Consider the following 27022-nt stretch of genomic DNA (forward strand, 5'->3'; position numbering starts at 1 on the left):
GTGACCATAAGTTTGTTTTCTGTCTGTGAGTCTGTTTCTGTTTTATAAATAACTTCATTTGTCTCATTTTTTTTATTCCATATATAAGTTATATCATTACATTTGTCTTTGTCACTTAGTATGATCATCTCAAGGTCCATCCATGTTGCTGCAGATGGCATTATTTTATTCTTTTTTATGGCTGAGTAGTATTCCATTGTATAAATACACCACAACTTCTTTATCCAGTAATCTGTCGAGGGACATTTAGGTTGTTTCCATGTCTTGCCTACAGTAAATAGTGTTGCCATGAACATTGGGGTGCCTGTATCTTTTTGAATTAGAATTTTTGTCTTTTCTGGATATATTCCCAGGAGTGAGATTCCTAGATCATAGAGTAACTCTATTTTTAGTTTTTTAAGGAACCTCTGTACTGTTCTCCATAGTGGCTTCACCAATTTACATTCCCACCAGCAGTGGAGGAGGGTTCCCTTTTCTCCACACCCTTTCCAGTATTTATCATTTGTAGACTTTTTGATGGTGGCCATCCTGACTGGTTTGAGGTGATTCCTTATTATAATTTTGCTTTGTGTTTCTCTGACAATTAGCAGTGTGGGCCATGTTTTCATGTGCGTGTTGGCTGTCTGTATGTCTTCTTTGGACACATGTCTATTTAGATCGTATGAAAAAATAGTATTTTTTAAAGTGATGATGATGAAGGCTAGCCAGTGGGTCCTGAGATAGTTTTTTTTTTTTAAATTAGGATCCCACACTTTAGTAAACATTAGTAGACAGAGGAAGGAGCCCAGATGCAGCTGAGGTAGAAATCAGGGAAGGCAGCTTTCTCCTGAGATGAGAAGGCACAAGAGGGGTTTGGTTTCTTTGGCTTGGTTTTGATTTGTTACTTTACTTTTGCTTTAACCTTTCACAGAAGCGTATTCGAAGAATATGTGTTTCAGAAGCTAGTTATGGGTGACAGTTTAAGGAGCAGACCTTGAAATTTCTTCAACTCCAGAACCTTCCTTTTATTTTATTTTATTTTATTTTATTTTATTTTATTTTATTTTGCATGAATAAAATTGCCATGAGCACATCTTCCAAAGAAGGAATAGTTCAGGGGTGAGATATGAGATGAACGGTGAGATAGGAGATGAACGGTGAGCTTCTCCAAAGGCTCTTATTTGTGCTGGGCCCATATGTTTGCTGACAGAGTGGCCCCTGGCCTTGAAAGCAGCCAGTTGTGCTGACTTTGTTCCGGGGCCCCAGGAGAGCACAGAACAGAGTCTTCTGAACAACAGGAGGCTTGCTAGACATTTCAGCATCGCAGAAGGGACTTGGGGCCGTTTTCTCCGGCAGAAATTGAAATACTTTCCCTAACAAACAATTCCAGCACCACTGGAAAACCCCAATACAGACTTTAAGAAGGAACATACACACACGTTTATGAGTTATGTTACTGAAAAGTGACTAACGGTGGTTGTTGGCTGCTCTCGGCGGATTAGCGATTGAAGTCACATTTCTTCCCGTGTGAGCAGTGACCTGTGTGTGAAGTCCTTGTGCGGCAGAGCTGTGAGGTCGCGGATGCTGACACCACGTGCTCTTTCAAAGTGCAGTTTACTCTTTTATGCTGCCCGTCGCTCCCGGCTTACACAGTGTCCAGGAAGTTGACCGTACTGAACAGAGAGCCAGCTCCCTTTCTTGAGTTGTATGCTTCCTCCTCCAAAGTTGACATTCCTTGAAGCAGTGTCCTGAAGTGACTTGTCCTGCTCCGGCTGAAGGGTGGTCATCTGTGTGACCGCCAGCCGTCTGCCAGACAGTCCTTCGCCCCCGTCAGTGTCTGGAGTGACACAGACACGTAGGACTCGGAAGCCGACTTTTCTACGTCTGCTGCTCCTCACGTGAAGCCTGATTTTGTGTCCTGACTAGTAGATGGTACAGGTGTAGGGGGACGGGTAGCAACCACTGTATTACTTTGCCACACTTCTCATGTTAACGGCTTCAAAAAATGTGGGTAAAGATAACAGTACCTGTCACAGCGCTCCTTTCAGACAATGGCAAAGCTTTAATCGGCGGATACGCACATGCACTCTGGAGTGAAGTGCAGCTTACCGGGTTGAAACCAGGCGAGTGGTTCATTGAACACTGCACAGAAGGTAAATGAAGTGTGTATTTTCCAATCACAATTGGAATTTTAAGTGAGTGGAATGAAATAAACTTAGTTTGGAATTTGAAATAAATTCAGCTTGGAATGTGTCTTAGAGACCTCAGTTTACAGAAGAGCTGTGCAAACGTCTCAGCATGAAACATGACACAAGGTGAAGTTTTCCTGGCACCTCAGTGGAGCCAGAGACGGATTTCTGCAGGGCCAGGGCACGGACAGTTGGCCGTGAGCTGTTCGTTTCTCCTCGGGGAGGGAAACGCAGGTGCTTATTTAACACCCTGGGGTGGGGGTGGCGCTCCACCTGGTCGGTGGAGCTACGTTCACTTTCTCAGAAGGTAGTGTTTTTAGTCTGGTGTTGCCAATAAAATATTTCTATCCTGTTTCCACGTTTCTTTTATAATGTCTGCTTCAGTAGTTCTAAGTAACTTCAACTATCACACATAGTAAAACCGATTGGAGAAAAGGAGAAGTGGTCAGAGGAACCCCAAGAACCCACCTCCAGTAACTCAGAAATTACCGCTAGTAGCAGTTTACCTGTCCTGCTGCCAAAGCTGTTTCCTCAAATTGTAGATTCTCATGAGCTTGTAGCTTTGCAGGGGAATCACAAAGGAGCCTGGTGTCTGTGTGCAAAGCTGAAGAAGAACTTGGTCACTAACAGTGCATCTTTTTCTAAGGTAAGTTTAAGGTACAAAAAGACTTAATCTTGAGAGTAGAAAAATCTACTTATTTCTTAGGACCTTAGAAATACTGGGTCATTTGGGAGTCCAGGAAGGTGCAAGGTACGGGACTCCAAAAGAGATCATCTGTAGATTAACACACTGGAAGGGGGGATGACTCCAGAAAACTGGAGAGAGGACGAGGGTGCAGAGCTGTGGGGCAGACGCTCATGATTAGATCTGGAGCATTTCGGAAGTGCAGCAGTGCAGTGGGCGAGCTCCAGGAATGCGGGGCGGTCAGGCTGGGCAGATGGCTTGCTCTGCGCTTAGTCGTTTGGAGGGACGGAGTTACAGCCCCTTGTGCTTACTGCATGTTGCGTTTTTCCACTAGGCGGTGTTTCCATTAGACAGTAGCTTGGGGTTGTTTAGCCCTCGTTTGCGTTTGGGTAAGATCAGGACAGTGCCTATAACTTAGCAAATATTTGTTTTCCTGGCAGCGACAGACCTGCCAGTGTGGCCGCTTCAGGGGCAGAGCTACAGTGTTTACAGTTTCTCCTGCTTGGAGCTTTCTATATATTTATCCCTGGATTAGGCTCAAAGTAAGCTGGTTTTATAGAGCAGCTGGGTGATTCTGACCATTTCATCTGGCGATTTTAGAACTGCATTGCTGCAGCTGACCCGTAGACGTAAGGAATTACTGGGTCACCAGCTCGCGGAAATGTCTTTTGATTATGAGCGCACTCTGAGCGTGTGTCCACTCAAGGTAAGGGGGAGGTACTGTGTGATCTACCCTAATGCCAATTTTGGTTAAATCAAAGTGGGATTTCGGTGGTGGCCTGGCTGCATCTCCTTAAGTTTAAGTGGTGGTTTGGCAGTTCTGTGTGGAAACAAGAGGTCTTTGAGGAACCGAGCCCTCGGACGAAGCAGCCGCGTCCATCAAACCACATCCTTCCTGCTGCCTGTGGGAACGGGGTGGTGTTTGTGTTGGGCTCCAAGCACACGCAGAGCAGATCTGTGTGCACTTCCACGAATAAAGGGACGTTGTGTGTGTGCTTGGCACCCGTGACAGCCGGGACAGTTGATTGCTTCCGAGAGCTTTGTTCCCACACTACAGTCAGCAAGGTTTGAAACACTGAGCTTGGAACCGGCAACTAAAAATACACATTTAAGCATTATCGTTTTAATGCTTAATCACAGCATTAAGTTCTGAAGAGCAGGGCGAAGACTTGCAGACTGTGTTACAGCCGTGCCGTCGCTCCAGCTACTGCGGCTCGGGGGACGGGGCTTGGTGCGCTGTGAATCCAGCCTGCAGAGTAATGAGCCGGGGTGGGGAGCGTTCTGAGTTACTCTTGTCGTCTGATGAAGATGGACCAGAAAGTATGGGGTCTGAGCGTATGTTTGGCCAAAACTGAGAACTTTGCCCTGTTTTCCTTGCTCGTATTGTTCGTGTCATGTTTCACAGAGCTCTTGTCTTGTATCCAGACATGGGGTAGCACCCCATCAAAAAAAGTTGAAAATAAAATTAGAAGTAAGATTACAAATTAAGCTTGGGTTATTAAAGTGGAGCAGAGATTCTGCAATGCCGTGGGCCCGTCTTCCCAGGGCACCAGTCGGGACCTTTCCATGGTGCACACATTTACCAAGTGAAGAAAGAGCTAAGCATGCATATTGTAGACGCTCATGAGACACGGGAAATTTGAGTTTTCTGTTTCTTGGGGTTTTTTTTAGATTTTCTGTTATGTGATTCTCTAGAGCTTATACTAAAAAGCGCATGAGCAGGCGTGATTAGAAGAGAAACAGTCTTGTGCCGTTCATGCTGGAAATCACGTGTTGAATTTGACCCTTACATCAGTGGTCGTCTCCGTGAATGTAATGAAAACAAAGACAGGTGATAGCCCTCAGGTTTATCTGAATGCACTTTTTCTAGGTGAATAAAATTTCCTTCTTTAACACTTCTGTGAGAAGGAGTGATTTTGTTAAGAGCAGTAAGCATTGTTAAATTTTATTTTTGTTTTATTTACATTCAACTGAAATAGATTTGAGAAGAATGTATTCATTTATTCATTTCAGCAAGGGTCTCCATAAATTATTATAGTATGAGAATTAGGTATGATGAAAATTTTAATAACCCTAATTTTATTCAAGTGGGCTGATTAAAGCAGTGCTCCTCTGAAGAAATGGAAGTGTGTCAAAAGCCCAGACTCTGTGCCGTGTAAAGATACCTGTTCCTCAGAAAGCCCCGTGTGTTTCAGTTCTCAGAACAGACACTGCAGAGGGTCCCTGTCTGATTCTGTGAGTGAAATTCTCTCCAGAGGGAATGCCAAGTACAAAAGATGAGGTTAGGATGAAGGTCCTTCTCTGGTGTACCTTGCAGTAGGGCCACTGCTCCCCAGCTCGCATAGCTCAGCTTACATCACAATCCGAGGGACTTCAGTATCAAGTCTCTGTGTGAAGAAACACATTTAAATGCTGGGCATGGCATTAAGCCTTAGGAATGGCATTTTTACTGAGTAATCATTAATGCTTTCAAGGCTTCTAAAACACAGTAAAGAATGTGTAAGCCATGGATGATATCAACGCATTTTATCAACAGGCAGTGCCAAGTTTCAAACTGAAAGTAAGTCACAATGGGAGTTTATATTTTAATGAAGGACAGAAAAAGTACCCTTGTAACAGGTTAAAAAGAAGAATGATAATTAAAAAAACCTTTTACATATTGCCAGGCCAAATGAAGAAGATTTCACTGCAATAATTCCTACGCTGAGAATTCGTTGTGGGGCAGTCAGAACGTATTCTCTTACTAAGGTATGGGAAATGCAAAAGAAGTCTTAAGCACACAGTCTGGTAGGAGAATATATGTACCTGTTTGTGTTACATGCACCTGTGGAACAGCTGGAGAATAATACCAACAAGACCAAAAATACAACAATGCAGCATGAAAAAGTAAACATTGCAGAAGGCAAGGGAGGAGAAAGAAGAAGACAGAGGGAATTTCCAGGACAGTGAGGTGTTTTTAAGAAGGATCTTGAAAATGGGTAAACTTTGTGCCCTCAACAAAGGGTAGAGAAAGGCAATCCAGACCGTGAAATCCTAGAAGAAAATGAAAAATAGTTAATTTTCCAATTCACATTCAGCTTTTGGTTCAAGGGATAAGCATTTAGATGCACTGCGACTTATTTGATCTTCTCCTGCATGAATCATTCAGTTTCTTTAATGTTCTAGCCAAAGTCTCTGAAGCAGTTTAACCACTTGATTTTGCCAGGCGATTTACAAAGATGTAGTCGCCTGGAAAATGCTAAAAGGATTGACTGAAACCAGTTTTCTTCCAGTCTTGTGAAGTGTGGCTTTGTTTCAGTCAGGTTGACTTGATGGCTAACAAAACAAAAAGACCCCACCAGCCGCGTTTCTCAGCGTCCCGTGGCCACGCGCACCTGTCCACTCACAGGTGCCCTGTCTGTTGCGTGAACAGACACTACTGCTGTCTGCTCCGTACTTCACGTGTTATTTTCACGAACTTACAAAGTCTTTCCTCTTGCAGTTTCCTAGAAAAAAGGACACAGATAACAAAATCTGGAGACTTCAGTTCTCGATTTGTAGTTGCTCCTACCAGCTCTGTGACTCTGGTCAAGTCAGGTACCCCTTCTTCCTCTCAGTTTTCCTCCGCTGACTCACTGGTCCCTGAGTATGCTCAGCCATCCGGACGCACCGCCTGCGATGCGAGTCTGTCGGAGAGAAGAATCTTCGTTATTTAGACTGTTAAAGATAATTTTAATGTACAAATAATACTTTTCATTTGGAGCTAAAGTAACATATGCAGGAGTTGCCTTCATGATGATCACTCAAATGAATCCTTTCTAAGCCTGGAAAAGCTATGCGTTTATTCAAGAACGTCCGTAAACACGGGTGTGCTTTATTGAGTCTCACCTTCCCTTTACGTTGGTTTCTCGAGTGTGACTACGTTCCAGAGTAGGCACAGAGCGGACACCGCCTAAGAGATTACAAAAAGTTAAAAGGGAAATAGAAGTCAAAACAGGTTTGGTTGGTTGTGTCACCACTGTGTTAATGTGCTCTGTCTAGGAGGGCCTTAATTAGATTTACTTAATTACTTTTAGAGGAGGTACTGGGACCTGCACCCAGGACCTCGGGCATGCTAAGCGCGCTCTAGCCCTTGAGCTGTGCCCTCCCCCTTACCTCAGCTTGTTTTGAGAGAAGCTTGGTGGTCCATTACTGGTGTGTACCCGAACCTAGCTGAGCAGTGGAGTCCGCGGAGACGTGAATGTGCTCAGTGCCCTCTGCCTCCTGTCTCGTGTTTCCTCTCCGTGGCGGGAGAGGTGCCGCTGGGGTGCTGGTCAGCGGCCTCTCAGTCGGCTCGTGTGGCAGCAGCGCAGCTACGTCGGTCTGTGGAGCCGCACCCGGGCCGTCGGCACGCAGGTGCTTTCTGGGAATACCAAACACGCGGAGCAGCTCCCCTCAGCAGGCGGCAGGCGTGCCTGCGTACCTTCCGTGCTGCATCACGAGGAGAAAGCCGGTCCCTAAGGTGGAACTGAACTGTAGCTGTCGTTCAGAGTTGTCATGTCTCGTCGGTATTTTCCTTTGAAAGACCAGTAGTTTGTGCTGTCTTTGATGGACGTGACAGCAGCAAAATCAGGGTTGTTACTTATTTTGGACTTGATATTTCAGGTTGGTCTTTAAAGTGCACAGTGGGTCACGAGGACTGGCAGATGCAGCAACTGAGCAGATGTTAACTAGCCTCTCCTGGGACTGTTACAGAGCTGTGTCACCACAGCCTGTAGCAGTAACGGCCAGTGCACGCCGAGCGATCAGCATGTGCCAGACACGGTGCTAGTGCTTTATTGCTGCATCTCGCTGTCCTCGCCCTGGGTGGGGTGCGAAGTGCTTAACTGCGACCCTGTCCTCAGGGCGAGCTGCCTGAGGTGTTTCTGGAACTAGATCGGGAGGCACTGTGTCCACCGTGCCGGACCCAGGGCCGCCGCAGCTCCGGCAGGGCCTCCGCTCTCACCCTGGAGCGGCGCTCATCCCAGAGCTTAGACGTGCTGCCCCAGGACAAGACGGGGAGCGTTTTGCATCTTTGCGGCACCCACTCCGTTGAGTTGCAGATCCAAATCGTGGCACTTGCCAAAAATCCAGGCATTTTCACCACAGAAAGTCAGGAAACAAACTCCATTTTATGAATGAGTATATTTTGGCCCTCAGTGAAGTCACTGAAGCCAAGCTGCAGAATCTTGGCTACTGTCAAATATGGTTGAAAACTCTCAAACGTGCCCCTTTGTCCCTATTCGGACCCCCAAGCCAGAAGCCTTGCCTTGGTTGGCCGGGTTGTAGGTGCCGGAGCAGTGGTCAGCGGGGCAGGAGTGTTGGCGTGGGAGGGCGTGAATACAGGCCAGGCCTGGTGAACCTCCCCATCCATGGAAGCCCGTCTGGAGCCCTCAGCCGAGCGCAGGGCGGGTGGTGCCCTTGTCAGGTCGTTTGGTGACGCAACACATGGCAAAGCCTGACATCGGCAGCAGCAATCACTTGTTGGCATGTTCTTCAGATTGAGTTGTTCAGTTATCACCAGATATGGCGGTGGTGAAGAGTCAGTTTGAGAAGTGTGGATTATTGGGTCAGAGTCCAGGCTTTGCCGTTTATTAAGTTATGTACCCTCCCCAGACTTGAGGTCCCTTACTTGTGAGACGTGTATGCCGGTAGGGCTGGTGTGTGGATTCAGGGAACTTGCACAGTCGAGCGCTGAGCACAGCTCCTGGTGCAGAGGACACGTCTGATAAATGCTGATGTTAGAGAGTTTGTAGCAGTGGTTCTCCAATCTAGCGTCTTCTCCACGTGGACGTTTCAAACATACCTCAAACAGAGCTGCCTAATCTTCCTTCGGTGCGCCGTATTTCACCTTTTCACCGCACCGTCTGTGCTGGAAACCCCGGAGGCTTCCTCTTTGTTCCCTGTGTCCACATGCGATCATCTACGAAGGCTTGACGGTTTTACTATTTAAATATGCCTAAATTTTCTGACTCCTTACGCCAGTGCCTTATTTCAGGCCCTTATTGACTCTGGACCTGCTTACTAAAGCAGCCAGTTACTCTCACATTCGATCTGGCCCGACGCGCCCCGGTCACTCCTTCCCCTGCCCCTGCTCCCCGGGCGGCTTCCTTCTCCTGGACGTGCGGACTGAGCCCCGTCGGACGCCACCTCCTTGGACCTGGCTGCTGCCTCTATCTCTGACAGTTTCCTTCCTCGATATACCTTGTACTTAGGAGTTTACTTAGGACATGATTTTTAAAGAATAATTTTGCTATTAGAAACATGCTGTCTGGAGAGTGATGGCACGGTATTTTCTTTGCTTTTGTGATGTAATACCAGTGTACTTTTCCAAGGGGTTGAGTCTTTTTTCTGCCATCATAACAGTTAAGTGGAAGCTTGGAAAATAAGTATTAAGTAAGAACCTAAAATTAGTACATTATTGATCATTTGTTTCCAAAATATTATGAGTTCAGTGAATGAATATCTTAGAAATAAACATACATGAACTAGGGTGGAATATGCTTGTCCCCAGGACGGCTGCAGCTGCACTAGGGCACACACCCGAGTGGTTTTAAACACACTGGAGTGTGTATAGATTTGTATACTAGCGTAGTTCCACCCTCTGCAGCCTGATGTATGTGCCTTTTTGTTTCTTGTTACGAGACATGCCTGTTGTTTCTGTGGAGGTGCACACTTTTTATGCCAAATGTCTGTCTGCACAGATTACGGTCATACAGTTGCCTCATCTGTTAGATTTTAAGCTTCCTGACAACAGGGAAACTCTTACAAGTGTGAATTCCCACAAAACACCTTGCGACCAGTCTGTAAATGCTTGGTGATTGGCTGACTGAGCGTCAGATCATGGATTTTGAATTGTTTAAACAACAGTAATTGGAGCTTCTCTATCTGGATGAATACTTTAGAAAGACTCCTTGCCCTAAAATCCAGCCTGGAATTTGCTAACTGTTTCAAGGGAGCAAAAGTGAATTGGATTGAAATCAAAATGGTTGCTGGTTTGAATTCAAAGGAGCAACCACATAGCTTGATTATTGAGATGTGCACATTTTCCTCTTTTTAAGCTTTATTAAACAATATTATAGAAAATTACCAAAAGCTCTAGTGTAAATGTCTCTGAACTCTTTCATACTCCCAGAGTCTGGCACAGGACAGCAAACCGCAGCCCTCAAGTAAAATTTGCCTCACTGACTGTTTTTGTAAATAAAGTTTTATTGGAACACATCCAGGCTCATTTGTCTGCAAACTGTCCGTGGCTGCTGTGGTGCTAAGTGGCAGAACTGAGTAGCTGCCGCAGAGGCTGTAAAGTGGAAACGCTCGGGCCCTTTAATGGAAAGTTTGCTAACTCCTGGTCTGGCGTATTGGTGGTTCTGTTTTGGTTTTTCTGTGTTTTTTTTTTTTTTTTGTCTAGATGTAGTTACTTTTTTGGTGCTTTGTGAGTGGGTATGCGCTGAATTAAAAAGAATGGCGAATCATGACACCCGTGGCATTCATGTGCCGTGTGTTACTAAACTAGGGCCCATCTGATGGCCAGTCAGTCTTTTCCTGTTACATTTTGATTGATGGTGATTTACCTTTTTAAAAACGTGAACACCGTATACTTTAAAGCATGAAGTGTGGAAGCAGCCCGTGTATCTGGAAAGGTTTACCAGGTGGTTTTCCAGGTTTGGGGGGACAGAACTTGCCTTTATGGCCTCAGCATTTACTTTCCTGATTCTGCACAAGGCACACAGTGATATTAAGTGGACAAAACACTTGTCTGAAATTAACAAGCAATAATTCTGTTTTCCACCGAATGTAAAATCCTGGGCAGTCTCTGTTTTAGTTTTCCTTTTCTGAAAACAGACATGACAATAAATGTCTTACAGAAGCAACTCCAAGAAATGGTGTGCTGACGAAATGTGGGTTTGTGAACAAATTAGAACAATTTAATTTATTTACCGTTATGATGCAGCATCTCACGTTGCCTGACAGGTAGCAGTGCTCATTAGATACTTATACCTGAGTTACTGGCGATGTGCCGGAGACGTGCAGATGTTCTAGAAGCAAGGCTTCCAGCAACAGCCGAGAGCGCAGACTTAGCAGCCCTGGGCGTGGACCTCGGCTCCGCCACTCACTGCCTTGGTCATGACGCACGTTAGGTGAACTCAGAGCCTCAGTTTGGCTACCTGTACAATAAGGATGCTAAGGGTGCCTGCTTCACAGAGTTAGCCCGATGGTCAGAGGGTGAGATGCAGATGGAGCACGAACCGTGTGCTTGGCACGCAGACGGCTCCCTGTGTGTGAGGTGTTCTCGTGCGTTAGTATGACTCTGGGTGGGAGAGGGTCTGCCTGCGTTAAAGGTAATTCTCCCTGAAAGACCTTCGTCCTCTGTTTGGATATCCTTGTTATTCTGAGCAGCCTGGCCCTGGCCCCAAAAGAATGAATATTAAAATGTTCTCTCATTTCAAAATGTCAGTTTCATAATTTCTTTGCTGGTTGAACCCTCAGCAGTGAGGCACTCTCCCTGACCTTTTATGGTGTTGCCAATTGTTTAAATGCCTCTATTAAACTTTAAAAAGCTTTTGTGCTACTTTTCCTTGATGCTTATTATAGGGTTGGAATCGTGTGCTATAAAAAGTGTTTGGCTGTATGTGCTTTTATAATGGAAGTAATTTAATTGGGCACTGTGCCTCCACAGATCAGCAAGGGTCATATGACTTTTTTAAGAGTACGTGAGAGAAGTATTACAGAAGCAGGGGAAAAGGAAAAAAAATCAAAGCCAGGTCACCATTGCTTTCAGCACGAATTGTTCATGCTTCATCAAGGCCAGTGGTGAGTCTCCCATGCCATGCATTTGCAAGCCTGCCCGCTCTCCACGTGTGTGCCCCTAGACGGGACAGCTAGTCACCCTACGTCTGTCAGAGTCTCTCGGCACAATCTGAAAGTCCTGGGACAAGGGCACCCCAAACACACTATACCAGTTACACTTAGTATTTTGTCAGGAATTCTTGCTGCCTTTGAAGTTTCCTTATTGAACATAGATTACACTTGTCACTCTGTAGGAGTACAAGAAAAAAAGACCTTTCTTAAAAAGGGGATACCCCAGCCAAGCTAATTTACATAACCTGCTTCCTTTTCACCAGATGTCCGCAGGGTTCTAGAGTTAACCACCTCTCTGCCGGTGTCGATAAGGGTTTCCCATAAGCGGAGCAAACAGCGTGCCTCTCTGTGAACACACACACACTCATGTCACCCCAGTAAAGAAGCCAGATTTACAGTAGTGGTCAGGGTTACAGGCCAGCTGAACGGGGTTAGGGTGCAGGAGAACGAGGCCGTGGGGCTCTGGCAGAAGTCCTGAGCCTCCGCGTTCCGCGGCGTGAAGACGCACCTGTCTGTGGCCAGCTTGTGGTACGGGAGGTGACGCAGGTGCAGTGACTCGGGGAGAAAACTACACCTGGAAGGCACCGCGTCTGTCTGCCGTACCCCTGACTCAGCTTGGTTGGGTGAGTCTTTTAAGTTTTTCAGCCTTTGTCCCCTGTTTCACAGGTTCACAGTAGTAGTTCAGTTAAGCATTGTGTGGATAATTTTTGCAAATAACTAAAATAGCATTAGCTGACAAGTCTTTATGTAAAATGAAGCAGGAATGGTACATTCCCTTGTAGCTGATGGTGGTGCAGTTAATGGAATCCCGTAACTCTTTCCCTTTAGTGGGTTCCTAACTCAGGATGGAAGTTTTGGCACGAAGTCCTTGTTTTTGATTCTACGTTTGACTCAAGGGTCTACCTTTCATCAGGCAGATGGGTCTCCATGGTAGACACACCCGCACATGCAGACACCCGCACAGACAGCCTTCGTCACTGTTACAGACAAACCCGGCACAGAGTTGTCCTTCAGGTCCCCACTTGGAACGTGTCACTGCTCATTGTGTTCGTTGTCTGGATCGGCAGTTCTCCAGGTGTGGGCTGTTGAGATGCATGTTCTTGCAAGACCCTCCCAGAAGGAGGCCCAGGCCAGGCCTCTGAGGAAGTTGCCGTGTTGGCACCTGCACTGACGGCTGAAGGCGGTGGTGACTGAAGCTGCTGGCTCCATAGCAGGAGTCGAGGCGGGGCGCCGTCTCGTCATCGTCTTCTCCACCACCCCACCCTCACGCACTTCACTTGAGCGTTTGTGGTGAAGCAGTTCAGAAAATCAGCTAATGTTGTTAAATCTGCATCCTTGAGTACACGTTTGTTCAATATTCTATGTGCACAGTGTGAAGTGTGCATAAATCCTGTCTCATACTGAAGCATGGTGTTGGCTTGAGGGAAAAAAAAAAAAACCCATGTGCTTGTTTCAGATGTGAGCTAACTAACTGCTTTTTTTCATGAAACACCACTTGGGCTTTCAAGAACAACTAGCAGACAAACTGGCTATTCAGACTTGAATATTTTGGAAAAAAATGAATGAAATGAGCTGTCATTTAAAGGAAAATAGTTGACAGTACTTGTTGCCAATGGTAAAATATAGGCTTTCAAGTAAAAATTAAAATTTTTCCAAAAATTTTATCCACCACGTGCATTTGACAGCTTTATCATCCGTAACAAGTTTGAGACAGGTGTAATGAGACTGCTGGTGATACTAATTGATGTACCTCTTTTGAAAAAACATGCCGAAATCTGGGAGATCTGCATGATTCAGTGAACCAGCATTTTGAAAACACGCAAGGTGGTACAAAATTATGCATTGGTCAAAGATTCATTCAGAATACACTGGGTTTTAATACACCATTGTGTGAAAACTATACATGTGGTTTTAGATTCCCCATTGCATCTTATATTTAAGAAACTAGTACTGTTGAGTTTAGGTGTGTTTTCAAAGTAAAATATCCACAATTACCTGAAAAAAAAAACCCTCAAACATTGACTGCTGCTCTCCTTCTAACTATGTATCTGTGTGAAGCTGGAATTCCTTCATGCGTATCAACCCAAATGACGTATCTCATTAACACACTGAATTCAGAAACAAACAAAAACCTAGCAGTCTTCTACCAGCCAGACATTAATGCAAAATGCAAAAGTGTGAAACAGACTACTCTTACCAATAAATTTTTGTTTGAGAAAATACACTTTTCAACAGAAGCATGTTGTGTTGGCGTGTAATTGGCTTGTTATCATTTTAAAGTTGGCTTTTAAATAATCAGGTTCAACTTTAAGTATGGTAAATACCGTTGCGTTTAGCCCCGTAAACAAGCGGTCTTTGGTGTACTCGGTGATTTTCATGGCGTGAAGAGGATTTGAGGCCACACATGCTGAGAACCCATGTTTTAGATGTGGGAATGCAGTTAAAGACCATGGTCTCCACCTCCGTGGCTGAGTAGAGGGGGGCGGCGAGCAAGCCAGCAACCGTGCCACGTGGTGTTGAGACACACCTGTGGGGGGAGGGAGGCAGGACTTCGGAGTCACTGGCAGGGCAGGAAGTCGTCTTAAAAGAAGTATCACTGTACTGAGTCTTAAAGTTCATCTGAATCTTGACGTTCAAGTACACGTGAGGCCCGTGAGCAGAGTGTGCATACTGGTGGAGAGAACATTCTGTCCAGAGAAACTGATTATTAGAGAATAGTCTTCTGGAAACTGCAGATTTAGGTTGCCTGGGCGAACCACGGTGCTGAAGCTGGGCCAAGAGACTTCACGAGGTCCTGACGGTGGGGGAGCGATTGGAAGCTTCCCTGGTAGAAGGTCGCTTCTGCAGCAGCTTGGAGGCCCGCATGGGCTTTGGGGAGACCGGCTGGGGGGGTAGTTTCAGCTCGGATGCAGTAGGGAGTGGTGAGGGGTGCAGTGTGGCAGGGCTGGGGCGAGCGCAGGAGTGGACTTTAGCAGCGTTTTTGAGGTCAAATTTATGGGACTTGGGTGGCCAGCTGAATGCAGAGATGATGAAGAAGGTGAAACATGTAGCTAAGTGTTTGGCTTAGGTGGTTGGATGATAGTGACGCTGTTCTTTGAGTAGGAGGAAGGGGGAGCGTTGGGGAGGGATGGTGTGATAGGTGTACGTGAACATGTTGAGTGCCATCGGTTGGAGAGGGCCAGTTTCTGCTGAGAGAAACGCAGGGGCCACGACTAGAGATTCAGAACTGTCAGTGTGTGGGGGCCAGCTGACCCCGGGCACCCAGACAGTGGGCGTGGGAGGGCCGCCCGGCAGGCCCGGCGTCCACGTGGGACAGGGCAAAGGGGCTAAGCCGTGAGCGACACGGGCAGTCTGTGGTTCAGCTCACTGTCCAGGTTGGGTGAACCGCAGCTGGGATTCAGAAAGGCCTCAGTCTGCGATCTGCTCACAGGTGAAGAAGGCAGAGACTGAGTCTCCGTCACAGCTGCCTCGTGCTCAGCATTAGTGCTTTGCTCTCTGTGCGCGTTCTCGCACGTGAATGAGAGCAAGAGAGTGGGGGTGGGTGCTTAGGGCGCAGTGAATGCTTTCTAGTGCAGATCTTCCCTTTTTAGATGTCTGGCAGCATTTAGATAATTGAAAACATTTTAATTTTGGTTTAGATTCAAATGCATCTTTTGCCAATCATTTGTGATCTATATAATAAATAGCCATTAAGATTGTTCCCTCAAAAAACATTTTCAAATCTTTACTACTGGCCTCAACGATTTGGCAGAAATTATGGTCCAGAATTGAAAAAAAAATAACCAGTAATTAGCCATTTGTGCTTATATTTTACATTTTAAAATGATACATTAAACTGGTTTATGAGGATTGTGTTTCTAGACTTTAAAGGGCACATGGAAGCAGATGCAACACAACTGTTCGGCACCCTGCCGTTTTCAGTTCTAACTCGGAGGAATCTCTGAGTGCAGAAGACGCTCAGGGACACAGCCGTGGGCACCGCCTGCTGCAGCAGAGGGCTTTCTGCCATGGGTTTGTACTTGCTTGGCCCCCTGCCCACAGAGGGATTCAATTCAGTGGGACAAAGTCTTTTAAAACATGCCACACTTAGTCAGAATTAATACCTTGTTCTGTTTGATTAACTGGGCTGCCTTTAGCCCCAAAGAGGAACGAGTGTCCCTTTGACACGACTTCTGTTCTTGGGAGTGGCGTTTTCCCTCCAGACAACTCCTTGTCTACATTCCATTGTATTCAGTTAAGATTTATGGCATCTTATCCTTTTATCTTCTGTTTTCCTGGTCATTTGATCCAGTTGATCAAATTCTTCTGTTCCCTGAGTTCTCCACCTGTTTGTTACCTTTCTATGGCCTCTCATCCCAAACCGTACGACCAACCACCTCTGTCAGCCACGAGCTGAAGTGGAGGCAGCCCCAGCACCTGGACAGCTCCCCGACTGCGCATCCCAGGAGGGGCCCAAGGGCAGGAAGGATGCGGAGGAGAACCGAAGTGCAGGCTGCAGAGGCTTCTCCACCGTCTCAGAGACTGAGGAACAGTTGGAGAGAACGGAGGTTAACAGTGGCCAAGTTGCGTTTTGTAGAAATATAGCCAATATATAGTAAGCATCTGAGAAACGTTTCACTATTATTATTACTATTAAGTCGTTTTCTAGGTAGTGAGTCTTAAGTTAGAGACTAGCAATAAATTCTTGCTTTGCTACCAGCCTCTGTCAGTGCTCATAAAGTTACTTTAGTTTTATCACAAAGCACATTATTTCATTTCTAAAATTTTTTATTTAAGTATAATTAATTTGCAATATTATATTAGTTTCTGGTGTACAGAATAGTGATTCAGTATTTTTACACATTATAAAAAATGAAGTAAAGTTTAAGGATGAGGATTAAATAGGAAATTGGGCTGAGTCAAGAATTAAACTCACACTAATTTAAATTTGGCTCCAATACATTTTCCTTATGTAGGAAAAGGTGAAAGAGGTCAACTGTTATTGAGCATCTGTGAGCTCTCTGACATTGCGAGGTCCTTTACAAACCTATTTCTTTGACTCTATTTATTTATTTATTAAAGTATATTCAGTTTATAATGTGTCGATTTCTGGTGTGCAGCACAGTGTTTCAGTCATACATACACATGCATATATTCATTTTCTTTTTCTTTGTCATTATGGGTTACTGCAAGATATTGAATATAGTTCCCTGTGCTGTACAGTAGAAACTTATTTATCTGTTTTATATATAGTAATTAATATCTGCAAATCTTGAACTCCCAGTTTATCCCTTCCGTCCCCCTTTCCCCCTGGTAACCATAAGTTTGTTCTCTATGTCTGTGAGTCTGTTTCTGTTTTGTAAATAAATTCATTTATGTCTTTTTTTTTAGATTCCACATATAAGTGCTATCATACGGTATTTTTCTTTCACTTTCTGGCTTCCTTCACTTAGAATGATGATCTCCAGGTACATCCATGTTGTTGCAAATGGCATTAGTTTATTATTTTTTATGGCTAAGTAGTATTCCGTTGCATAAATATACCACAACTTCTTTATCCAGTCATCTGTCAAAGGACATTTTGGTGGTTTCCATGTCTTGGCTACTGTATATGGTGCTGCTGTGGACATTGGGGTGCATGTGTTTTCCATTATTTCTTTAATTCAACTTAATATAAAGCATTTCATCTCTTATACTTCTTCACAAAAGATAAACTATGCTGAACTTGATTCTAGATGTTTGAATCCAGATTTTATTTTTACATAAGCAGTTTTCAAATGAAGGAAACCATTTTATCCTGGAGACTTTTCACACATTTACACAGCATACAAGGTGCTAGTCGGTTGTCAGTTATTTTCATTTGACTTTGCCATTACCACTATCTCTGGCTCTGCAGAGCAAAACTTTTATTCATGAAAAGCGTTTAACCTAATGTCAGTGAGCATCCTGTGCATTCAGAGTTTGGTCTCTAAAAATCATTTGCCATTGAAAGAAAGTAGTCCCTCTTGGAGAAATCGCTGGCTCCAGGCCCGGGGCAGGGAGTGCTCAGAGGGAGCCCAGGACCTTGTTGTGCCGACAGTGAGGAGCCGAAGACGGCTGGGGCCACGGGGTTGCGTCAGAACGACTCGGGTTCAACCTGAATGGACTTCCGCTCGTGAGAGGTGGGGCAGTTTGAAAACCCAAAGGTAGACTCACAAATAATTGAAATAAGTGCATTACAGTTCTATGGATTTGTGAATAATAATAACAAAAAAGTAATTTTTTAAGAATGCTAGGTACTTAGTGTTATGAAAACTGGTAAACAAAGGGAAATGATCTTTTCTGCCTTTCCTTTGCAGTCTGCAGGTGGCTGTTCCACATAACTGATGAGAGAAATTTTGTCTTTTTAGAAGAATTCCAGTTAAAAACTGATGAAGAAATGGTAAACTTAGAACCACTACATTTTAACCTGTAAATGATCTAATGAATCTGGGCAGTGATCACTGATCCCTGTCAAACCTTTAGTAGAAAAGCCAATGGGAAACTTACACGTGGTAAACAGATCAGGATCTTCAACCAAGAGGGGAAGGGGAGGGCCTGTAGATTAAAAGAGAACTAAGGTCAAACAGATGTCGTGTGTGGACCTTACGTGGATCCTGATTCGAACAAACCAACCATGAAATAATATTTATGATATAATCGAGAGATGTCATTAGTGAGCATGAGAGAATCTTTGCTGACTGTTCAGGTGTGACATTGGTATAGTGGTTCTCTGTATGTGGTTATATAAGCAAAGCTGGGACTTGCTTCCAAACAATCCAAGATGCAGAGAGGTGGGTGGAGATTTGGGTGAAGTAAGCGTGGCAGCTGTTGAAACTGGGTGATGCAGTTCGCTGGAGCACCGCTGCATTTGTGTATGCTGGAAATTATACGCTATTTAAAAAATACTTATTCCGTAGAGTATACTCATTTGAAATATAGAGCATTTGTATTTGATCCAAAATGGGGGTTACGTTGGAATGGGGAAAAAAAATCGTTATACTTTAATTTACCTATTTTTATAGGAGAGAAGACAAACCAAATACATGTCTTCTGACCCACAAACGTACAACTGTACTATAAAATCAATGTAATGTGAGTTTATTGTCTCTAATGTCCCCGATCTCAGACTCCAGTGGCCCCACAGGGGTCTTCTTTCAGAACAGAAGTCAGATGGTGTCTGTCATCACATTATAGATGATGCTGATTTGCTTGATCCTTAAATTGGGTGCACAGAGCACGACACACGTGTCTAGTCCCTGCACCGTCCGGTAACGCATTCAGCATGTCTGTCTCCTGCAACTATATGTTTCCTATAGCTGACAAGTTTTAAATGAGACAGTTTTTCCCCTGCTTTTATTATTCTTTTAAAAATGATAAGCCAATTTAAAAATCATGGAATAGTTTTGAGTTTTTATCAAAGCAAGTCACTGTCAAACTTTTTTTCCCAGACGTGGACTCATTATTTTTGAATAAAATAAAAGCAGTGAATGAAAACAGTAAATAAAAAATGAAGCAGCATTCTGGCTGGAGGTGTAAGATGCTGTCACATTTCTTTTTTCTGACCACTTACCTGTTGTACATTATTTGGTTGATCATTACCTCTTGAGGACTGAATTTCATTCAGTTACTTCTTTTCTTTTGATCCTGGAATATGCCAGCCAGAGGAAACAGCCTCCCTTAGATGAATGCTGACAGATGAACATTAGTATATAATTTACACAAACGACATATATCATAAAAGCAGTTATACTGAAGTACTTCAGCAGCTGAGACCACACAGGAGGGTTTCCTGGGAGATGCATGGGTGGTGGTCACACCTTCGGCAGCGAGAAGGCCTTCTGTAAACGTGGTGGACAGATAAACCAATGACATCCTGCCCCTCATCTTCACTGCCCCCGTGAGACCTGAGCCGAGAGGGCAAGGAGCCCTGAACCAGCGCCACGTTGTGGTGCCCCTCCTCACGCCACGCGGCAGCAGCTAGCAGGAGCTGTGCTCCTCCTGTTTGCTCCTGTACAGCAGACCATTAATCTTCGCTGGGTCCCGCAAGGCGGGTGTCCTGCACTGCTGTGGGCATAGATGTCGTATGAGGAACTGGTGGTGCCCCAAAGCCAGCAGGCCAGATGGTGGCAGAACAGGGACTTCACTCTGCAGTCTGCTCTGAGCATGGTGCTCAATCTCTCTCTGCTCATCCAGCCGCTCTGAGAGCGAAGGGGTTAAAACTCGCTGATGTGTTGTTGTCCAGCTCCGTCCGCACTGTAACACTAACCTGAACGCAGGTGCCTCCAGCCTGGACCGCGCTCCACGCAGGGACGCAGGTGTGCCGCAGTTACTGCTGTGGGAGTAGAGGGCTGATCTTAGGGGATGTTATCAGATGTCGAACCTGCTGACTGTCAGATTAATACTGAGTGCTACAAATTTTACTTTATGTCATAGATTTGAAACTCCATGTCAGTTTTTTGTTTTGGAAAATTCTCCAAGATTAATTGCTGCTCTTGCTGATGTGAGTTCCATAAAGGTGATGCCAACAAAAATTCCATTTCCAGCCCTGAATCGGCAGCACTGGGTTGTTAATGTTTCATTTCCTTAAACATAATAAAGTATAACAAAGTAACTTGTAAAGAAATTGCCTGTAAAAGTGGCTGCAACTTGGAATCTATTAAAGTATTCCTTTGAGTCATCACAGAAATTGATTTTCTGCTTTTATTTAATTTTGCATGAATGCTCAGTCTTGCTGAAAATGTGTGAATACACTTATATGACACATTTATATTTGTATGGAATTACCGCTACCGAAGACATGTTTTTAAGTAGTTTGTTGTTTGGGGTTCATTTCAGGGATTTTTTCCCCCTAAAAACAAGAACTTCTGAGAAATCAAGTTTATATTTGACTTAGTATCCATATTTCCCACATACACATCACTTCTGCAATGTATCACTCTAAAGTATACGCATTGTGAATCATTAGTCATCCAGGATGTATTTACTTTAGTACCTTATTTACCAGAATTTTCAGCCACATTTTAATAAAATGACAGAATAACTTCTGTTGCTTTGTTGCCCTTTGTCACTGTGGGTAGTGAGCATAGCCACTTCATAAATCTCTCTTTGGAAAGTGAATAATGAAACTTAAATCTAAGCCCTAAACCCAAAATCCCTGGGGGAAAGTGTGATTAATGTTACTGTTGGGATGATCGCTACAAATTATTTGAAGAAGAAACGCAACACAACTAACCACAGGTGCCGTTTAAATGTTTCAGATGCCACTTAGGAGAGTACCAGATGTGTGATTCGGAGCTGAAGCTCTGCCCTATCTTTGACTTGCTTGCCTTTTCAGGCATCCTCTGCTCCTCACCCTGACACGTAACCGCTTTTTTCTTGCGTATTTGTACCCCCAGTTTGTGCAGCTTAGCGCTGGCCCCGTGGATTGACCTGGGGCAGAGCAGCCTTTTCCAGAGCAGAGCTGGCTCTGTTCACAGCGTGATGCTTCTGTGTCTGCCATTGTGGCTTGTTTGAAGTGATGGGTAACTCACAGATTCTTCATGATACTCTGACTGGGAGAGAATCGGGGTGGATTACAAAAAGGCCTGTCCGGGTGTCCTTGAGGCCACACTTCTGAGAGTCAACAAATGAAGATCTTTCAGGACACAGGTGAAAACCGTATTCATCTCTCATGGTTGTTAACAATAATTACAGTAACTACTCATGGGTGTAGCTTCTTTAGTTTGCCTATTTCTTTCATTGCCAGCAGGAATTAAAAGAACCACTTTAAGTAACTAACAGGGGTTGGGGGCCCACATTCCACTCCATGACAGTTTTGCCTGTTTTCTTTAATCGCACTCTATACCTGCCTTTTGGAAATCAGCTTTTGGGTCCATTTCTCAGCCCCATCCTCATCGCTGATAACCTCGTGCTTTCCATTTCTCACTGTGATGCCATCTGTCGTTGGAGGGTCTACCTCTGGCCAGAATTAGAGGAAGGCTGGATTCCTGAGTTTTGCATGCATCCCTGCCCCGACGCACAGCCCTGGCTTGTGGTCAGCACTGGGGCTTACTGTTGGGACAGAGGGCGAGCCCAACCGGCCAAGTGGGAATTATCACCCAGAGTCAGGCTCCAGGTCTGGGGAGCCAGGGCTTGTGCATAAATGGGAGGTTGGGGTTACACAATGCTAGGGCAGCAAAAAAAATGTTTCCTCCACCGGAAGGTGAAAGTCTCTGCTCCTGGATGGATGGTCGTGATCAGCGTGGTCTGTTGAGAAACCTGTTGAGTAGATGTTTTGCCATGAGGAATGAAATGAGAGCAAGGGAGAGAGAGCACAAGCCTTGTCCGGGCAGATCCGCAGCTTTCTGTTCCCAGTTCTCGTGTCCTGGGAGCAGAAGCTGGAGATGAGCCACGTGCGCTGCCTGCTCGGTCTGCAGAGTGTGCTCTGCGCACTTGTAGAAGCGCTGTCTGCAGAAGAGACGCTGCACAGGGCGTCATGTGCTCATTAGGGAGGTCGACAACGCCCGCCCACGTGGGGCACTGGCACGGGTAGGGGCCTCTCGGACGGGGTTTGAGGTGGAGTCTGTCTCAGTCACTACTGAGCAGGGAACATGTCCCGTCTTTTCTGAGGTCTTTATACCCCACCCCATTCCCCTCTCACCGTCCTCACCTGTTTCCATGGGTGTCTGTCATTCTGTTACTGTTCCCACAGGAAGCACCTCACAGTAGACTTGCTGCTCTGGCAGGTTCTGTCTTGGGAGGTGATGGGTGGAGAACAGCCAAAGACACTAGCAGAGACGCGTCTAGCCGGCTTTGTGATTTTACACCCTCGACAGGGCGCCGCCACCCCAGCACGCGGCGGCGCTGGCAAAGTGCGCTGCTCGGCTGTCAGAAACACTTGGAGATGGGCACGCACTGGCCGTTGCCACTGGGCTTGCAGGGACTGTTAATAGGAGTCCAAGACCTGCATTTGTGTGGCCCTGTTTATCTGAGGGAAGACTCCAAAAGCTTTTCTTTTCCAAAACAGCCAAGTATGGCAGTCTTTCAACATAACATCACAGAGCGCTCGAAACTTCAGTCAGGTGAGCTAAATCACCTTCACTTTGAGGCCAGATATTTCCTTTGTGCAGGAGAATAGAGTTCACACTGTATGAAGGTGCTGACTGCTGAGCTGCCTCACTCAGCTGGGATGCTGGGCCCTGTGTTACTCCAGGGGGCCCAGTGTCAGTTCCCACAGCTGGGCAGCCGAGGCACCTGCTGGAGGGGCGTGTCTGCACTGCTAGGCACGTCATATAAATAAATACACACACACACACACACACACATAACCACACACATATATGTAAATGTGCACATACTTTTCTTTGGCTGGTTATAAATACTATAATGGAAAAGGGGATGTGTTCCAGTCGTCTCAGGGAAAGTAGTGAAAGTGACGTGAAAAACCTTAGTGTCTTTTTCCCCCATAATCTAGTCTCTCTCAGACTCTGCCAGCTGGTGAGTGCTTGGCGTCTGGAGGCCAGCTGACTTTGCTCCTTGTCCTGCCCCTCCTGGGAGGATGGGAGCCGCTTCCCACGGGAGAGCTGTCCAGAGAGACAGGCGTTTGCGGGGGCTTCACTCTGGGCGCTGATGGAGTCCATGAGCTGTTTTCCAAGTCAGAAAAGAAAAAGGAAGGAAAGGGTTCCTCCGGAGCGGCCCTGGAGAAGAGTTAGGGCCAGGGTCAGGGTCAGGTGTCTCCCGCAAGGCCACGTTCTGTCTCACAGCCTCGTCTTCTGGTCGCGGAATGGGCTGTTCTCTAGGCCAGGAGTTTCAGAGGTGAGCTCTGAAGTTAGGAAAACCATTGTCTTCTAATATGACAACTGGGAGTTTCTCGAATAGTACTGCGAAGTGCTTTGCCTGGGATTTGAAGGGAAAAGTACTTGTTTTTCCCTCAATATTATTTGCCGATTTTCAAGGCTGGAAGTTTGGGACTTTGACAGGCCGTTCTAGGCTCAGTCGGGCCTGCTGAGGCAGGAGGCGTGAGTGCTGCCGGCTCCGAGGAACTTGACATCGAGGATGTTTCTACGCACATGCACTGAGGCGAGGTGAAGGGTGAATTTAGTTAAATAAATCGTTGCTGTTTTTAAAATGATTCCCCCAACTTACCCTTTCCGTCCCTCCCTGTTTTTATTTTTTCCTGATATATTCGTGCATTTTCTTTTCAGCTCTTTGTGTGTGTTCTGTAAGCCATCTCATACCCTTTCAATAAGACATCTGGGTTTGAACAAATAAGTGAAAGAATTCCATCGCTGAAGCCAGCTGAAGATTGGCTGAACCCAGTCAGTTGAAGCCTTCTTAGGTTTTGGCAATAAAGTTGGCCCCACACATACACTCACACACACTCTCTCATCTTGTATTTATATGTAAACACAGTCGGAGCTATATTTAGCTTCATAAAGATGGAGTCGCAGCAGACCGAAAGAAAGTAAGACTTCCCTGGAAAGAATGGATCTGGCTTCATCTGGCCACACCTCCTCCCACCTGTCCGTCAGGCGGACCCCCTGGAGCCCAGCCAGCCCTCTACCCAGGGCTGTGGCTTCCGCCCAGGGCTTGACGCCTCCACCCCATCCCGTGCTCCCTGCCGCCTCCCCACTCCCCGCCCCCGCAGCCCAGGCCTTCTCACTCTTCTGCAGGTCTGCTGCATTTTGATTTTGACCTGTAGGCCCTAGCACTCAGCACCACTTCTTCCTGAAGTAATTGGGGTTTCTGCTTCTGACTGCGTCGTGTGTAACTGTGTGAATTCGACGTCTTGTGAGTCACAGATCCAAGTACAACACGAGACACCTGAAAGGTACCTCATGGTTTCAGGTAGTCGAGAGCCAATATAAGGGTTGGTTTTATAATAACACTTTTAGACCAATTTCTCTCAACTTTTTAAAGTTCCGTGATACGATGAATGGAATTTTTTCTGGGAAAAAAAAAAAAAGTGAACACGATCCCTCCGTGTTCGCCGGAGCAGATGCTGCAGCTTGCTCTTTGCGCGGCAGCACGCACATGTGGTTGCATATTGCTCCTCTCTTTGTGTGGCTCTGGCTAAACCTGATGCAAGAGAAAGTGTATACTGAAATGACATATTTTGGAAAATATTTGTGTTATTTATTTTAAGAACTGCTGTCTCACTTATCACTTGTTGTGCCACCCCAGATGTTAGTGCCTTAAAGCAGTTAGCATCTGTTGATGACACTTCTGTGCCGTGGGTGGGTCCCACCTGGGGTCACTTGTGAATCTGCAGGTTCAGTGGGGGCCACATGGCCCAAGGGTGAGTCTCCCTAACCCGGACGGCAGCTAGCGGCCATCTGCGGGTGACTCCACTAGGCCGCCTGGCAGGACATCCCGCTTTCCTGGGACAGTCTAGCCGATCCAGGAGTGGGGCAGAACGCCTCGAGAGGGCCAGACCTGGAAGTCACACGTCGGCGCCTCCACATCCCCCTGGCCAAGGCAAGCTACAGGACCAGCCCAGATTCGAGAGGAGAGAAATACACTCCCATGAGAGGAAGAGCAAGAGATAATTTGTGACCACGTCTAATCTACCATCGTCTTAATTTTTGTCAAATTCACTTAATCAGTGGTCGCTATGCAAATAAAAGGAGTAAGATTTTCATGTTGTAAGCCTGAATGTGAAAGAAACAGGCAGCTGGTGTCGCTTTTGAATCTCTGACAAATTTTGTTCAGACGCTGTGGGCCTGTGACAGGTGAGAGACAGCTGAGCAGCAGCACTGCGGTTTCCATCTGACTTACACTCGCCACCCTCCAGCTCCACCTGAACCTCAACTGAACATGGATCTTTTTAGAAAGCTGCCAATTTCTGTAGTTTATTGAGAGGGAAACAGTTTCAGGATATATTTAACATCTAGTAATATTTAATGAAGCCGTGACTTGGCGCCGAAAGTAAAACCAGTCAGGAAAAGAAAGACTTCTGTTTAAATAGAGACTTTAACAATCGCATAGGTAGTGAGGATGCCTTCATTTGATTATTTATTTTGTTTCTCATTTGAACTCAAAATTGAAATTGGCTTTCAAAGGAAAGAAAGTTTTATTTTACATTAGCAGCAAGTTTCTTCCTTAGAGGGCTGTAGACTAACCACGTGCTGCTATAAAGTTAGCTGATGATGAAAACATTTAACAGTGGCCATTGCACTGAGGCTTATTGTCTGTTGCACTTGTAGTCAATTATACCCTTTAATCCCAGTTTACAGAAGATGGAGCTTGGAGATCTTAAAGATTATGAGAGTTGCTCAGGGTCGCACAGAGGAGAGATTGGGAGCTGGTATGCTCACTCCCACTCACTGTATAAACAAGAGCAGGCCTCCTGCCTTCCAGCAGCAGACTTGCTCCTTCAGCCTCACTGAGTTGAAACTTTGGTGCAGAGCTAGCCCATCGTGCCCTTAGTAAGACAAGACACACAGCACTTAAGTAGGTGATAAGTACTCTGGGGAAAGCAGGAAAAGGAAGGTGTCGGGGGCAGTGTGGCGGTGGGGGTGTCATGGAATCAGTTTTGGAGAGAACTCAGAGGATGCTTTGCTGAAGGACGACGGTGCCACCGAGAAGATGCCAAGTGTCTAGGGAAGAAGGATGTCCCGGGCCGAGGGGAGGACAAGTGCAAATGTCCTGAGGCGGGAGCATGAAGGGCTTGTCCAGGACAGACGGAGGAGGGCTGGAGGGCACCAGCGAGGCAAGGCTCACTGAGACTGGGAGGAAGGACAGGGTGGGAGAGAGGGCTTGTTTCAGATATTTTAATTTTCAGATGCTTGTGGAAGTCCCCCGGGGGCTGCTGAAGAGGCACACAGGTAGAGGTGAGAGGCCAGAGTGCCGGTGGACGGCAGGATGGTGCGTACCTGTGGAAGTCACCAGTTCCTAGAGCGCTCAGGTGTGTGGCAGCTCAGGGAGGCAAGAGAGCAGCAGACTTTCGGTGAGCTGTCTGGGAAGAGATGCCATCCGGGCAGGATGCTAGAACTTGTGTGAGATCAAGGAGCAGAAATGGAAAAAGAGGACATGGCAGGCAGAGGGGTTGCTTTGGGTAAGAACCCTGGACCAGGGAAGGTCTAGAGTGCTGGGAGCGATGTCGGGGTGGTCGCCCTGCAGGACTCTCCAGGCGGTGATGGGAGGGTCTGGGGGAGGGGTGGTGGTGACAGCTGACAGCCCTGGCCCCTGCTCAGAAGTCAGCAGCTATTCTGCAGCCGGACGGGAGGCACCGGAGGCTCTTAGGCAGGAGTGCGACCTGACCAGGTGCATCGACGGGAATGATCTAACTCATGCACACAGCACCTGCGGGCGGTGCTGAAAGGCGATGGCCGCA

General features: G+C 46.0%; 1 protein-coding gene across 10 annotated transcripts in view; it reads left to right on the top strand.

Moving 5' to 3' along the window:
* The window catches only part of CHRM3 (cholinergic receptor muscarinic 3), a 469951-nt gene that overhangs the window by 287144 nt on the left and 155785 nt on the right, over positions 1–27022 (top strand). Inside the window, exon 1 of one of the 10 annotated variants that reach the window (XM_074373291.1) lies at positions 3130–3559. The exons of 8 other annotated variants lie outside the window; for them this stretch is intronic. The gene's annotated coding sequence lies outside the window, so the exon portion shown is untranslated. Of the gene's footprint in view, positions 1–3129; positions 3560–11993; positions 12333–27022 lie in introns of those variants that run through there. One more of the 10 variants, XM_074373292.1, reaches the window with a different exon arrangement.

Source organism: Camelus bactrianus, chromosome 11, assembly GCF_048773025.1.
Source record: "Camelus bactrianus isolate YW-2024 breed Bactrian camel chromosome 11, ASM4877302v1, whole genome shotgun sequence".
In the NCBI taxonomy this organism is placed as follows: Eukaryota; Metazoa; Chordata; class Mammalia; order Artiodactyla; family Camelidae; genus Camelus; species Camelus bactrianus.